This window comes from Triticum aestivum, chromosome 4D (assembly GCF_018294505.1).
Source record: "Triticum aestivum cultivar Chinese Spring chromosome 4D, IWGSC CS RefSeq v2.1, whole genome shotgun sequence".
Taxonomy (NCBI): Eukaryota; Viridiplantae; Streptophyta; class Magnoliopsida; order Poales; family Poaceae; genus Triticum; species Triticum aestivum.
The window spans coordinates 172,296,863-172,314,487 of record NC_057805.1 but is presented as its reverse complement, the minus strand read 5'-3'; the positions used below and the strand labels follow the sequence as shown (position 1 = coordinate 172,314,487).

General features: G+C 43.9%; 1 pseudogene; it reads right to left on the bottom strand.

Moving 5' to 3' along the window:
• Positions 1–1,200: 1,200 nt before the first annotated feature.
• LOC123096797 (uncharacterized ATP-dependent helicase C29A10.10c-like) overlaps positions 1,201–17,625 on the bottom strand; it is a 128,831-nt pseudogene continuing 112,406 nt past the window's right edge.

Genomic DNA, 17,625 nt, shown 5'->3' with positions numbered 1-17,625 from the left:
TCCAAATGCCCTGCCAATTTAATATGATTTTTTCTGAAATATTTGAGAATATCTGGCACTGAGAACACAGCAGGGGGAGCAAGTACCTGGCCACGAGGGTCCAGGGCGCGCCCCCCTGCCTCGTGGGCCCATGGTGGCTCTCCTCCATTTATTCCTGCACCCACACACTTCTTCTTCCTCCTAAAAAAATCACCATCCAGCTCAAGCACGAGTTCTAGCTCATTTTGCTGCGATTTTCGATCTCCTTGTTCAAAGCACCTCTCACAAAACTGCTTTGGGAGATTGTTCCTTGATATGTGACTCCTCCATTGGTCCAATTAGTTTTTGTTCTAGTGCTTTATTCATTGCAAATTTGTGCTGCCTAGGTGACCATGTTCTTGAGCTTGCATGTCAAATTTATATGGTTCCAAGTAGTTCTAATGCATGATATAGTCTCTAGGCACTTGTGGGAGTAGTTTCTACCAATTTTGTTGAGTTTGGTTCACTTTTATTTGAAGTTACTAAAAAAATTCAGAAATTTTTCAGAGAAAGAAATATGCTTAGGAAAATGTATCAAGGTGGTTCTTCAAGGAAGCAAGGACCCAGGCTTGCAATGCGTGATGCTGACGATGAGCCACCAAGAAACGCTCCAGTGCGGCCTTGTGAATGGCCTTCAGAGGACTTTATGGATCGAGCGGGAATCAAGGAAGAATTTAACGCATATTTGCATAACGCTGATCTTGTGAGCTTCGAGGAAAAGTGCCGCCAGTACCACTATCTCACTAGTTCCTGTGTGAGGAGGTTTGAATTTTCATCTTCACGCAATTCTCAAACTGTCCTGTTTGATTTTTATGAAAAATCTTATACGATGGACTTAGAGGATTTTACCACTGCTTGCAAACTTACACAATGGGGTAGTGCTAGTGAACCTCGCAAATCTGAATTTAGAGATTTTCTTGCTAGTATAACTGTGGGGAATCTAGAGATATAGCACAAGCTACCATAAGGAGCATTCATTTTCTTGCTATACATGCTCTCTTTATAGGTAGGTGCATAAATGGTAAAGATGAAGCATGTCATATGTGTCCCTGACCTCAGTATTTTTAGGAGTGCTGTGTTAGAAGACAAATATTATAATTTGGGAGCATCCAAGACAGTGCAAGCACAGAAGCATCGACCGACGCAGCATCCAAGATTCGGCCATGCCAAACAGAATACCCGAAGCAGATTATGGACTTGTTCTATATGCGGATTTCTGTATGTACACACAGACAGAATTTATGCAGGCGGTCTACAACAGCAAACCAGTCATACATGGCATATCTGGTCGCAAACCTCTAGCCCTAACCCGTCATAGCGTTTCAAAATGACCTAGCCCAGATTTACCTGCTATAGATCAGGTTTTAAAATGAAAATGCCCGCTCACGTATACAATACATAAATCTATAGAAAGCAGACTAAAGCAATGCCAGGCAACATCTGTCCAGCTGACAGCCTTGTTCAAATATGGTCCATGTAACTCCGTCCTGCACGGTTCCGCAACGCCGAGGGCCTGAGGCAGCCATCTGTTCAGCAGCCAGACAAAATCAAGAGCCCATAGCCCATGTCCCAATACGACAGCAACCGATTAGTAGCAACAGGCAACATCCTGCTTCATCATCCTTCTTCCATGCTGCACCACTCCACGCAAAAAGCTGCAGACACCAATTTGTTCTCCTTAGGCTTGTCTCCTCAGATCATTGGACGGATTCGGCCCCCTGATCCTCCCAAACTGCAAATTATCTCTAGACCTATCACCAGGATGCCCCACATCATTGGACAAATTCCGGTAACTACCATTTCTCGCAACAGAGTTGGGATGGCCATCCTCATCGGCCGTCATACCCATCCTGGGTGCCGGAAGCATGTCGAAATGCCTCGGTCTCGGTCCACTAGTCCTCATGTACCTTGTGCTGCTTGAAGAATTCAGGCCCCGGGCGTTTGAAAATTTGTTCATAGCTAGGAAGTCACTCGGGATGCTACTCAAGTCCATGAAACATTTCCTCGCCTTTGCATCTGCTACCAGTGCCGCCCAATCCTCTGACTGCATGAGGGCATTGGCATTACCAATAACCTAGAAAACAACAAAGATATATTAGTACAATGGCACAAAACTAGCAGCAAAACAACACTAGTACATTGCTCTTGATGCATATTTTTGAAGGAGGATGGAGGGGGTACCCATAGAGCTCTCCTAGCTCGAGTAAGAGCGACATTCATACGGCGTATATCTGCAACAAAACCGACACCGTGGTTTGAGGCACGGACACATGACATAATAATCACATCACGCTCCTGGCCTTGAAAAGCATCAACTGTGTTTATGTAGATATCTTTCCCTTCCTCGGTATTCATAACCTCCGCAAATTCCCGCTGAAGACACTTCAACTGCAACTTATAAGGAGTGATTATACCAACAGATGCTTTCTTGCCACCATTAGCTCTCAGGAACTTCTGAAGATGCTCATACAAACACAATGCAAACTGTGCTTCATGGACATTCTGGTATGAAGATGACCCACCTCTATGGGACTCACGCCCATGCGAGATGTCATAGAAAATGTAAGGTGCCATTAATGCATCTCTATAGAATGCCTCATCGGGCAAGTTGGCGACACTTTCACTATCTGTAAGGAGGCCTTGGTAGAAGTATCTTGATGGAAATTCACGGATCTGGGGATGCATCCGATATTGCACTGACAGCAAAATGGTAGGGCAACCAGCTTGCTGAAACCTCTCAAAAAGACTCCTGCTGTAGAGTAAAGTTCCAGCTGCTTTGCTAATAACAGTGGCAGGGAGCTGCTGTGGATCACCAACCAAGACACATCTAGCTGCACCAAGTGAAAGTGGAGGGAGGACTCCTACTTCACTGGCCTGAGCAGCCTCATCAATAACAACCATATCAAAGCCATGATTAAGGGCAGAAAATAACTTGCGACCACTGCTTGATACTGTAGTAAAAACAATTTCCGCTTCACTGGCAAAACTAGCTTCCAAACTAGCCCTAGCATCTTCCAGATTGAAGTTTCTGCCAACACGGAACCTGCATTCTAATATCAACAGGCGTGACATCTCAACCAGTACTTTATCCCTGCTTTCCACAGAAGCAGCAAGTTTCTGAAGCAGTATATCACGGTTACGATCCCTTTGAGCAAGCATGTCTGGATCTACTCCAAACGAACCCTGAGATCTACCAGCCTCTGCAACCATATTAAGTTCCCTCTGCAGAAGTGCTATCTCTTGTGATAATTGTTGTTCACGAACTTTTAGTTGATGCAGCCACCCAATTACTTCCTCGCGTCCCTTCATTAAAAGCTGTTCCGTCCGTCGCTCAACTGAAACAGCTTGTGCAGCACGGGACTGTGAATCAACTCCAACACGGGCAACATCAGGGCGATAGACCCTCATCTCACCATCTATGAAACCACGATCTAGAACACGAGCAAGCAACTCATCTGTTGCAGCATTTGATGGGGCACAAACAAGCATCCGCGGTTTGGGGCAAAGCTTGGGAAGAGTGCGAAACAGGTTCTGATTCATGCTCTGCAAAACTTCATCCATTGAGCCTGCAGCAACAGCTTCTGAGGTGCTGCTAGCACTACCACCAAGTTGCTCATAACTTTCAGGAGCAAGTTTTTTTAGCAGAGCAGCATAGTAATGTTGATACTGAACAAGATGAATAACATTTAGTATTCCCCAAACAGTATGAGTTTTCCCTGTTCCTGGAGGACCTTGTACCAATGTGAAAGGCCATGGTTCTTGTTTCTTCACTACTCCATTGCCTGTGCCAGCAGCTGTATGCATTGCAGCCCAATGGATTGCTGATAGCTGAGGCCCATTGAATGTATGATGGAGATGACAAGAAAAATTTGGAGTGAAGCAGTCAGGCATAGCAGGTGGCTGCTCTTGGTACTTGGGGAAGTGCTCTGGACTCGGCTGAAGAATTGCATTTTGCATCTAATGGAAAGATTTCGATCAAAACCAACTGAAAAAATATTAACCAAGAAATCCAGATAGCATTTAACTAAGTATAACTGTATATCACCTGCACATTAAGACGACGGAATGCGTGCAACGCAATATACTCCCTTTGTGTTGTTGCGAGAGAACCGAGACCAGTTAGATACCAGGTGCTTTGAGGTTGGAGTTTCCCCAGAACATTAATCCCACTGTCACAAATACAACACAAAAAGAATAATAAGACGACTGAACATACAGGATTCAGTTAACAAATGTATAAACAACAGATAAACAGTCAAGTTATAGAGTTCCTAACATCAAGCAAAATTAGCAAAGAATATGAGTTGAACCTATCAACCTAGCAGCTAAAACCCCAAAACAAATATGCCCATGAACCTTACGATAAAGCATGTTCAGATGAGTGACGTTTAGCTGCGGTGTAGCTTAAATCCATCCATAGGGCAATAGGCTGCTATGGTTGTCAGCATCAGGTATGATATATGAAGCTACAATGAGTTGCAGAGCAGATGTTGCATGCATGTCCAAGAGTTCAATTTAACAGTGAGTGAAAAATCTGCATATTTTACAACAAGTAACCCTTGATACAAAAAAAACTATGCCTAAGAATAAAACAATAAATCTATCTTACAGAAAATCTCATTTATTGTGGATACTATATGCATGTATGACGAGAGCAGAGTGAAGTCTTAATGAGCAAACAACATCGGAGATAGTATTAACTTTCAGAGTGGTCGATTGTTAAAGAATGAGCATTCACAATGATAAATCCATTTGCAAAGAACTAACAGCAAGGCTCCCACAAAACCAAGTTCAACAAACACTAGTTCAAATGCATCCAACATGTGGTAAGCCAGCTAAGAAACAAATAAACAGTGCTATCGGAAACATCAGATTACCAGCTAGAATCAGACGGGTTCCCAGCATAAAAACGGATAATTGCTCCAATGGGATCACGTGTATCATTAGGCATATGGCGCCGGACTCTACCAACAAGCCGTCCACACTCTGACTCGGCATCTTCATTTGAACCAACAGTCTTCCTATTAGAATTACTTGACTGTGCAGCTAAAAACAATGAAATGGGTAAATAAGCGGAGTTATCAAAACACTTTCTCGAGAGTAAAATATCTGCTCACTTAATAAACTACTAAAAGAGAAATACAGTGGAGCCACCTGAATCAGGCCGAGGGAATGACAAAACTGCAACTTCTCCTTCTTTAAAAGTCCATTCATATTCATGTGCTGGTAGAACAAGAACATCATACCACCCTGGACACATTAATCATGATTTGGTCAGGTGATGATTGCATCAAGAAACGAGAGTGCATACTACAGAACATGCCATGAATGAAAGAGTGGAAGATATACCTCTTTCACGCCTATCCACGGTTCTAACGCGCACCATTACATGTGCATCCCTTGAGACAGCCTCAAGAGATTCCTCATAAGAACTGTGTAGCTGAGCTCTGCATTCCTCAAAAAGCAAAGGCTCAAAAACTCTAATGTACTCCTCAGCAGATTCAAAGCTTCCGGGAACAGATTGAAGTTCCGACTCCTCTGTTCAGATAAAATGTGCTTTGTTAAATTACAGGCACACGCGCAAAAGTAGTCTTTCCATCAATGATGAAATAGTGAAGACGCAAAAGAAAAAGTGTCAGAGTATCAAACATGAGAACACACAAAAAAACGTACATTGAGCAAACTATAACAACCTTGAATACATACAGAAAGCAGTGAGCTGTATAATTGTTCAGATTAAGCAAGCACATCATACATAATTCGTTCTCATCACACATCATATAATTTCCAGATTAAGCAACTGTATTCAACTGTGTTAATTAAACTAAAGAGATCCAAAAGAAACATGGGTAATTTAGGAGAACTAACCTGGATTATGCCAGAACTTATCACTTGTCACTTCCTGTAGAAGTCGTTCAACAGATGTGTCATGATATTGTGCATTATTTGCTGAAGCTTCTTTCTTGGAAACAAGAGACCTCTTGTTGGCTCGTTTCTGATCTGCCATGTTCTGCCCTGTTACATCTGAGACTGATCGGCCCTTGAACTGCTTGGAATCCATGGTTTGCCTCAAAGTGGCCTGCCTTGGTACAGATTGTTGGTACCCATCTGAGGGGGGTATTTCAGCATTCATTTTCTTTGACCAGTTCGGAGATGCCAATTCAACATCAACACTGGAATCTGCATTTCTATCACTTGGGGTGGCAGAATTACTTCGTTCTGGACCCATCATTTCAGTTTGCCTCTGGACCCTGATGGCCAGCTGGTTCTGTGTTCCTGCAGCTACTTCACCAGCCCCACGAGATTGTCTCCTGGGTGTTGATATTGTCATTATACCAGCTTGCTTTGCATCCTCGTCATTAATTATCACAGTTTGTCTGGCTCGCTTTTTACCAAGCATTGCTACTTTGTGTTCATCCAACTTAGATCTCTTTGGAGGATTGTTCGCAAGCTTCAAAGCATAATTGGCTTCTACTCCTCTAATACCCTTTGACCTGTTTTGCAGGTCTAAAGCATCCTCAGGTTGACTTCCTTCACATTTAAAAGTTTTCAGGTTTTCTAGCTCTGTGGGGTCATGAAGCGCTGGATCTCTAGGCTCATCAGCCATTTCAGTGTCCCTAGGGTCAGCAGCAATCTTGTATTTAACCACGACACCAGATTTAACAAGAACCAGGATCACTCACTTGTGATTCTATTTCCACGTGGGTAGCTGCAGTACCAACCGACTTTGCTCTGTTGCTGGATCACTACTTCCTGCAGTGTCAGAAGCACCACATGCATCACACACTCAGACCACTCTCCCTCTGCTTTTTGAATTGCTTGTGAAACCTGATTGGATGGATCAGCCTGTTCTCAGTTAAATTCAAGTTCTGAGTTCTAACAGTCCGGGTCCTGGATTCTAAGATACACAAACACAAAGGTTGAGTAATCTTCGTATAAATCAGTATGCAGCACCTTCATGGGTCCAATCCAACCCTAAATTCTAATTACTCTGCTCACTAAACTATAGAGACACCAAAGACAAATCTTCACTAACAGTTCGCCTCTTTCCTTACCATTGCCTACATACAACAATCATAAAATAATCAAACCTGTTTTGACCATTGTCACAAAAGATCACATCACAAGATTATGTACATATAAGAAAGAACATGAACTGTTGAGTTTAGCTAGTGTATCAAAAATATCAATAACTGAGAAGCTGCGCAAATTTTCCCTTATATAGCCTACTGCAAATCTTTGCAATAGAAATATAAAATCAAAGAATTAGATAGATTGATCACCATAATTTGGTGAAAGGGCAACAGTGGTCAAAGGTATCAGCTGCTTTGATTGGAGGAAGCTGAATGTGCTCCTCAATAGCTGACTCTTGATTTCCCATGCAGATGCACAATGGATAAGGAAGATAGGTTGTGTAACAGATGGTTAAGAGAATATAGTACATAACTAAAGCCTATGATATTCTACATATTATTTATACCGCTTTCTTAATCTTTCAAGGGCAAAGAGCTGGCATGTGCTAAGGGCCTTTAAGTATCTGGAAGAGGTAGTTAGTTTACTATCTTCGTTGTAGCAAAGCTATCAGCGACAACAAGATTATTCTTTTCAAAGTATAGTTAGCTATAGTAATAATAAGAGAAAAAAAAGTAAGAAGAGAAGAGCTATTAAGCTGGTTTTCTGCTTTGATGAACAGAAATACAAAGAACAGCTAGGGACTTCAGTAAGTCTTCAAATGAATTGGGGCTCTATTTCACGACAACACTCTCTTAACGGAACCATTTTTTCTACTGAAATTTTCCAAACAACACTATATTGCACTGTTGTTACTGCTAGTTTCAGTAAACAAAGAAGACACATGCAGAACTAACACGATCTGGGACACTGAGCCGAAGCAAAACATAGAGAACAAATTATTGTTAGCGAGAAATATGAAGTCAACTAGCACGATCTATAGCATAGCATGTCACCCGCAAGAAAAACAAAACAGCATAATTAAGGATGTGTTTCCATTTCTGCAGTACCACATAGTACTATTGTTGGCACTTGGCAGGATACAGTACTGAAAGTATCGTCTGCTATCGTCGAGAAATTCGTTATCAGGCAATATTAAGAGGTAACCCCTCGGAGGAGCCGATCTGAGTTCCGAGTGGTCACAAGCAATAAGAGGGAGGAAGACGCGGGGTGCCGGAGTATGGTGAGCAAGGGACCTTGCCGTCGGCGGGGTCGATGAGCTCACTTCCGCGCCTGCAGTCCCCCTCTCCACCTCCGTTTCGCCCTCGCCGCCGTCGGCCTTCCAGCTACCATCCAAGCCCTCACCGATGCGCCGGCACGACCGCCTTGAGGATTTCGACTGGAGCTGCGTGGGTTGGGTCAATTTTCTGAATCGAACCCGTCCTTAGACCAGCCCGTTTACACCTTTTTTTTTTAGCCTAGCCTGTTTACAGTTGTGCGGGTTGAACCCACAAGTCAAACTGGGTCGAGACCGCTTCCCATCTAAGTACTTGACTTCCCCTCAAAAAATAACTGGAATAACTCCCGAACGACCTTATTTTTACATCTTGTCCCGAACGCGTTCAAAGCCACTTGATCAAAACGCACACATCTTAAAGCTAACCCCCACCACGTTATCCACACTCGAGCGTTCGAAATCAGAAGCGGTCGTCATGAACGAACCCCACTCCACACCGACAGCACGCAGCCCCACTCCCCTATCCATTTTCCCCACTCCCCTCCCCACTCCCTTCCCCACATCCCGAATCCTCCTCGCCGGCGACCTGGACACCCGAGTGAGGCGGAGGCCGACTGCGGGCAATTCGCCGCGACGCGAAGCACCACCCGGTGTGCTCCGGATCCGCGCCGCGTGGCTCGAGCTGCCGTCGTGTGCGGAGGCCGAGGACCGCGACGGCCGCTGAGCAGCCTCCATCTTCCCTTCCCACCATCGCCGAGCTGGCCGTCCTCGCTGCCATCCGAGGCCACCGTCGCCGAGCTGACCATCCCCGCCGCCATCAGAGGCCGCCGCCCCGGGCTGCTCGATCCTCTCAATGCGGCTGGCATTGCGAGAAGAGCCCCTTTCGCCGTGCGAGAGGAGTCTCCTCGTCTCCGGTGGCGATCCAATAAGCGACAGCCATGGCGAGGTTGCAGTTGCGCGCGGCGCTGCTCGCGACGGCCGGCGACATCGCGACTTCGTCCTAGTGCTCCATCTCCGCCGTTTTGTTGTACACAAACGTGGCGTGGTGGTTCTAGCGTGGCTTCCTGCATCAACAGCTGACGGCTGTCCATGAGCCAGTGCTCGCCGCCGAAGGAGCTGCTGGTGCTCGCGTAGGTGGCGTGCTAGAGGAGGAGCTACTGCTTGGACATGATCTTGGGAGGTCGGCGGTTTCCTCTCCCATTTCCCCCACGGTCAAGCGAGCAGGGCTGTTGCTGCTCCTGTGGTATGCATACTATCTCCTTTTTTGTGATTGTTTTTGTTCTCCCTTTAGATCATATGTACTGTTTTTTTTGCTTTGGTGATTGGATTAAGTTGCTACGAGTACTGAGTGCACACTTTGTCATGGCAATTTTTAGAAATCTTTGTAATAGTTCACACATCATCATGGCAAATTTTAGAAATCTTTGTAATAGTCAAACGGCAAATTTTAGTTTAAATTGCCATGTCAATTTTTAGTTTAAGTTGCCATGGCAAATTTATTGTAAAGAGCATGGCATTTTTTTTAAATATGATGGCAAATTTACATTTCCAGAACATGGCAAATTTACATTTCCAGAACATGGCAAATTTAACTAAGTAGCATGGTAAATATACTTGTATATCCATGGCATTTTTAAATCTATTTCCATTGCAAAAGTACTCCATTTTTGCCATTTCAATTCTTGCCGTGGCAATTTTCACTCCATTTTGCCATGGCAAATTTAACTCCATTTTTTGCCATGACAAAAATACATTTATTTTTCACATTGCAAATTTTAGGTTAAGCTGCCATGGCAATTTTTAGTTTAAGTCGCCATGGCAAATTTATTGTAAAGAACACGGCAATTTTAATTCAAATATTATGGCAGATTTAAATTTATAGAACATGGCAAAGTTTACTATGTAACATCTTAAATATACTTGTGTAGCCATGGCATTTTTTATTTATTTCCATGGAAAAAGTACTACTTTTTTGCCATGGCAAAAATTAAACCATTTTTTCATGGCAAATTTTACTCCATTTTTGCCATGGCAATTTTAACTCCATTATGTGCCATTGAAAACTTCTTTAATTAACATGTTCAAAAACATGTAAACTTGCCGTGGCAAACTTATAGTTGTTCAAAAACATGGCAAATTTTGCCATGGCAACTTACGATGTTCAAAAACATGCTTACCTTTTGCAGATGTTCGAAAATATGACTAATTTCCCATGGCATTTTAAAATGTTCAGAAACATGGCAAACTTGCCAAGGCAAACTTTAATATGTGCAAAAACTTGGTAACTTCTTTTAATTAAGTTTGTTCAAAAACATGACAAACTTCTTTTAATTAACATGTTCACAAACATGCAAACTTGCCATGGCAACTAAAGATGTTCAAAAACGTGGCAATGTTTGTAGATGTTTAAAAACATGGCAAATTTGCCATGCAACTAAAATCAGTATTGTTTATAGATGTGTTTTTACTTGTCGTAACTTAATATGGGCTTTATTTTTCATTTTCCTTTTCACAGTAAAAAGGCCTGTAGGGCCCGGTGGGTGGGGCATTTGCGCTGGGGCGTTCTCTTCCCGGACAAGTTGTTGCCGAACGAGTTGTTCGATCGATAACCCTCCCATCCCGAACGAAACGTTCGATCTGGGCTGCTCCCAGACCGAACAGTCGCGCGTTATCGGGCTCCAAAAATAAATAATATAAGTACTTGACTTGAATCACCTAAAAAAAGAAAAAAATCTACTTGACTTGCATCTTAAAAAACAAGACCAAGAAAGACTAGCCTTTGGTGGAGGAAGACTCGTACCTTATCGGGCTAGCTGCGCACTCGCAGTCGTAGCCAACGGAGTAACGCTCTGTTTTCGACTTACTGCATCTTCATTGATTGACTTACTGCATTTACCTTTGATGTATGAAATGTTCGGTTCAACTCCGTTAACGTAAAGGGAAACACTTCCTAGCAGACGTCTGATAACAAACGTTCATTAGGCTGCTCGCGCCTTGTCGATGGTTCTTTCATTTCACGGCCAAGATTGCCTTCGAAATCCTTTAATTTGTTTCCAAAACAACTTGATTATCTAGCCACATATTGACCCATAATCACTCCAGCATTAACTTCACCTTCCCAAACCCACCAGTCCCCATCCCCATCGCCTGCTCCTGAGCTCACCTATCTCATCCCCGCCCTTCTCTCCACCATGAACCAACCTCCCCTGTTTCCGTGAGATTCACCATGAAGGTGTGCCATCCCAAAGTTGTGCCTAGCATTAGCCACGCCTCGTATGACCAGCAAGCTCGCAATCCATCGTCGTCCTGGTCATCTACACTTGCTTCGGGTCCCACCACGTCCAATCAACTGTGGCGAAGCATTGTCTCGGTTGTCGAACGAATCCATCACGCAAGGAAATTGCTGGAGTCGCCCCCACCTCCTCCGCAGGTACCATCCTCATCTGACATAGGTAATCCCAGAAAAATCTTGATATAGCCCTCTCTAATTTCTAACATATATGAATGTTCTGAGTGTTGTTTGATGAATTTTGTCCTCCTGCATTGCGTATTTGTATGGTTGATGTATTTGTCCACTCCATTGTGCATTGTATGACTGGGTCATGTTTCTCCACTATATTGTGTATTGTATGACTGAATCAGGGTAATATCTCTAAATTTGGTACATACATGATGTACATGTGCTTCCCAATTTTGGCTACATTGTAAGTCGGAGGATTTATGTCGCGGTTTTTCACCTCTTCGTTGTCTATGTTCGAAGTTGAAGGGAGCACACGTTGTTGGTCGCACGAATCGGCCTCAATACCATCCTCATCCAATTTCGGACCTCACTATCGTCATTATAAGTATGTTGAGATTGCATCGGTACCATGATTTATACATACATATAGTACTACATCATTGTTGCTTACACTTTGCTTCATATTTACCATGACAATGCTTTTACACTAAGTCCACTTTGCCTCGTACATATCAAACTTGTGCTTCTGATGCTTCAACACTGAGTCCAGTTTGCTTCGCACATATCAAACTTGTACTCATACATTGTGGTTAGTTTTTCTTCGTGTCAATCCTCATATGTGCTTGCAGGCGTCATGTTTTTACCTAGTCAATAGCTAAATCATGCTTCCTAAGTTTCTCACATATTACGGATAAGATGCATGTCACACCTTCGTTGTCTTAATTTGAATGACTATGCAAAGGTCTTTAGTATCCCCATAGTTCAAAAAAATGTGCTTTCACTATGTAGAAATTACGCTGAGATTGCATGAATATGATGCATCCAGTTTCCATGATTCATTTGTATCATAGTTGTGATTCTTCACGATGCACAGTTTGCTTCATATGCATCATGGTTATGCTTCTTCATTGTGTACGGTTTGCTTCACCTACTTCTCAATTGTGCTTCTACACTTTTGTTCAGTTTGATTCATTTCCATGCTTCGTGTTATTTTGTTGGTGTCATGTTTGTATGAAAATCAAACTACTCATGCTTCCTAAATTCCTACAGGACTAGCTTGAGTGAAAGATCATGCTTTACCGACTGTGAGCATGTCACGGTCATCGATGGTGCGCATGGGGTGCGACGTGAGATCAAGCATTTCAATGCCCATTATTTTGTCATTGTGTTGCAAGCAAACAAGAAAGAGACACACTCGGCTGTCGAAGGTCAAGGGCGTCGTCCCCTTGATGGCACCGGTCTTGCCGCTCCTCACCAGACTCTTTTGTCCTGGGATGTCGACATCCACAGAATTGTGGGACAAAAGGAGGTCATCAAGGCTCGATCAGACATGGTGGATGGAGTAGAGCAAGGAGGGCTTGGACGGGACCATAGCGACAGTGCGACATAGTAGGCAGGAATTCTACATGCTATGTACAAAGCAATTAAAAGTCTAGTAAACCAAAAAAGTTGCAATATTAACACAAGGAATCATACCTGGAAAATAAAGGAAATAATCCACATGACACTACTTTGAGAGAAAAAAATGACTGTGGATTATGAAGCATGGTTTGTAGTGTTGGGAGAATGATTCTTAGATGATGAAAGCAAAGCACATTCATATTTCTTGGAATCACACCCCTAATATGCTTGAAGCATGTGTTATGTGTGATGCCCTTTGAGATCCGGTTGGATAGCAAAAGGTTCCCATACCTTTTCTCCAAGGAGTGACCCTGAGCTATCGAACCCATGAGAGGATGTACACTACGACAAAGGCTCTGACAAGTTATTGCTAATGAATTAAATTCTAGTTTTTCAACTGGACCTTTAATAACCTTTTTGGGTGTAAACATTAGTATTAAAACATTCATGGGTATGAGGTCTTACTCTTGCAACCTTTTATTTATGTGTGGGACCTTATATAGATGATAAACATAGCTCTGGAAGACAGCCGCAATGATGTGCTTATGACAGATGATGTGGGGGATGTGTCCAAAGTACGTCTTATCCGTATGTGACATGCATGAAGAGTGAGTTGCCCAACTGATGGCCCTTACCACCACACAGGGGTTACCTCGATTATTAAGAATAAATATTCAGACAAAAGCATTGGGAGTTTAATGACTATACCTCATTCATCCCCAAGGAATAGCTATCCGCTACCATACTAACCCCTTCTCTCACTGTTGTTCCATCTCCTTGACTGATCTATGGGATCTAGGTGCCTGCAGGGCTTTAGAACGAGAAGAAGACAAGAGACAACTCTGTTGCAATCAGACATATACAAATAATGTCAAATATGCAAAGTCATTCCAATGATCCCTTGCACAAATACATCGGGTTTCAAGGCCTTGCCTCAACCTGCATACCGAATTACTTACACATGGCGACCAGGTCGCAATACGAACTCATTGAAGACGACATAAAGATGAATGAATGATTGATAATATGTCTTACAATATTTGTCGAAAGAAGTAAACTGATTATGAGTATGAATAACTTGGAGAGAATGGTTGTGGTGATGATGGTGGCAGCAACTATGGATATGAGATGGGAAACGGCATCGGCTATGGTTGGAAGATTGGTTCTCTGTTTCATGAATGATGCTCTCCATGTTGATATTTTGGCATCGACCTCTTTATGAATGTTGGTATGGTGGACCATTTGGAGCTGACAACAAGTGGTGTGAGCGACGGTATGAGTGGGCACGCCCGTACCATGCGCCGTCTTGCGTTCCCGTTGAGCCTGGTGCGCCACCTACAGACTTGCCTCTTCCACCAAACTTCATATTTCCTTGTATTTGATGATATCCTTCCATGTTTAGGCCCTTTTCATGTGGAAACACATTAAACAAAGGATTTTGCGATCTCTCACATTCATTAGTCATTAGTGGCAATATCAGAGTGATTTTCTCAGAAAATTCTGGATTATCCGGTTTAAACAATGGTGTGATGAGCGCAAAAATATCACTCATCAACCTCCCCAAGCTTAATCCTTGACCGTCATCGATCAAGAAACAAAATTCAACCATAAGGAACTTAGTTGTTTAAACCAAAATAACGAGAAGGTTTTGGTTCACTTACTATCGGTACACCTAGATAGCCCTCTGCTTTCTTCACCTGAAAACTCAGTATAGATGTAGTGGTGGCATGGTTATTGTGCAAGCGAAGTGAAGCAAAGATAATCAACACAAAATCCTTGCTAGTCTAGAGAATATAATAAATGTTGGAAATATGCCCTAGAGGCAATAATAAATTGGTTATTATTATATTTCCTTGTTCATGATAATCGTTTATTATCCATGCTAGAACTGTATTGATAGGAAACTCAGATACATGTGTGGATACATAGACAACACCATGTCCCTAGTAAGCCTCTAGTTGACTAGCTCGTTGATCAATAGATGGTTACGGTTTCCTGACCATGGACATTGGATGTCGTTGATAACGGGATCACATCATTAGGAGAATGATGTGATGGACAAGACCCAATCCTAAGCCTAGCACAAGATCGTGTAGTTCGTTTGCTAAGAGCTTTTCTAATGTCAAGTATCATTTCCTTAGACCATGAGATTGTGCAACTACCGGATACCGTAGGAATGCTTTGGGTGTACCAAACGTCACAACGTAACTGGGTGGCTATAAAGGTGCACCACAGGTATCTCCGAAAGTGTCTGTTGGGTTGGCACGAATCGAGACTGGGATTTGTCACTCAGTGTAAACGGAGAGGTATCTCTGGGCCCACTCGGTAGGACATCATCATAATGTGCACAATGTGACCAAGGAGTTGATCACGGGATGATGTGTTACGGAACGAGTAAAGAGACTTGCCGGTAACGAGATTGAACAAGGTATCGGGATACCGACGATCGAATCTCGGGCAAGTAACATACCGATTGACAAAGGGAATTGTATACGGGATTGATTGAATCCTCGACATCGTGGTTCATCCGATGAGATCATCGAGGAGCATGTGGGAGCCAACATGGGTATCCAGATCCCGCTGTTGGTTATTGACCGGAGAGTCGTCTCGGTCATGTCTGCATGGTTCCCGAACCCGTAGGGTCTACACACTTAAGGTTCGGTGACGCTAGGGTTGTAGAGACATTAGTATGCAGTAACCCGAAAGTTGTTCGGAGTCCCGGATGAGATCCCGGACGTCACGAGGAGTTCCGGAATGGTCCGGAGGTAAAGATTTATAAATGGGAAGTCTTATTTTGGTCGCCGGAAAAGTTTCGCGCATTATCGGTATTGTACCGGGAGTGCTGAAAGGGGTCCGGGGGTCCACCAAGGGGTCCACATCCCCCGGGGGGCCACATAGGCTGTGGGGTGTGCGCCTTGGCCTATATGGGCCAAGGGAACCAGCCCCAAGAGGCCCATGCGCCAAGAGATAAGATAAAGGGAGAGTCCTAAAGGGGGAAGGCACCTCCGAGGTGCCTTGGGGAGGATGGACTCCTCCCTGGCCGCACCCTTCCTTGGAGGAAGGGCCAAGGCTGCGCCCCCCCTCTCCCTTGGCCCTATATATAGTGGGGGGGGAGGGAGGGCAGCAATACCCTAGCCCCTGGCGCCTCCCTCTCCCTCCCGTGACACCTCTCCCTCCCGTTAGTGCTTGGCGAAGCCCTACCGGGATCCCCGCTACTTCCACCACCACGCCGTCGTGCTGCTAGATCTCCATCAACCTCTCCTCCTCCCTTGCTGGATCAAGAAGGAGGAGATGTCGCTGCTCCATACGTGTGTTGAACGCGGAGGTGCCGTCCGTTCGGCGCTAGGATCATCGGTGATTTGGATCACGACGAGTACGACTCCATCAACCCCGTTCTCTTGAACGCTTCCGCTCGCGACCTACAAGGGTATGTAGATGCACTCCCCTTCCCCTCGTTGCTAGATTACTCCATAGATTGATCTTGGTGATGCGTAGAAAATTTTGAATTTCTGCTACGTTCCCCAACAGTGGCATCATGAGCTAGGTCTATGCGTAGTTTCTATGCACGAGTAGAACACAAAGTAGTTGTGGGCGTCGATTTTGTCAATTTACTTGCCGTTACTAGTCTTATCTTGATTCGGTGGCATTGTGGGATGAAGCGGCCCGGACCGACCTTACACGTACACTTACGTGAGACAGGTTCCACCGACTGACATGCACTAGTTGCATAAGGTGGCTAGCGGGTGTCTGTCTCTCCCACTTTAGTCGGATCGGATTCGATGAAAAGGGTCCTTATGAAGGGTAAATAGAAATTGGCATATCACGTTGTGGTTTTTGCGTAGGTAAGAAACGTTCTTGCTAGAATCCCATAGCAGCCACGTAAAACATGCAACAACAATTAGAGGACGTCTAACTTGTTTTTGCAGGGTATGCTATGTGATGTGATATGGCCAAAAGGATGTGATGAATGATATATGTGATGTATGAGATTGATCATGTTCTTGTAATAGGAATCACGACTTGCATGTCGATGAGTATGACAACCGGCAGGAGCCATAGGAGTTGTCTTAATTTATTGTATGACCTGCGTGTCAATGAAAACGCCATGTAATTACTTTACTTTATTGCTAACCGTTAGCCATAGTAGTAGAAGTAATAGTTGGCGAGACAACTTCATGAAGACACGATGATGGAGATCATGGTGTCATGCCGGTGACGAAGGTGATCATGCCGCACCTCGAAGATGGAGATCAAAGGCGCAAGATGATATTGGCCATATCACGTCACTTTATGATTTGCATGTGATGTTTGTCATGTTTACATCTTATTTGCTTAGAACGACGGTAGCATAAATAAGATGATCCCTCACTAAAATTTCAAGAGACGTGTTCCCCCTAACTGTGCACCGTTGCAAAGGTTCGTTGTTTCGAAGCACCACGTGATGATCGGGTGTGATAGATTCTAACGTTCGAATACAACGGGTGTTGACGAGCCTAGCATGTACAGACATGGCCTCGGAACACATGCGAAACACTTAGGTTGACTTGACGAGCCTAGC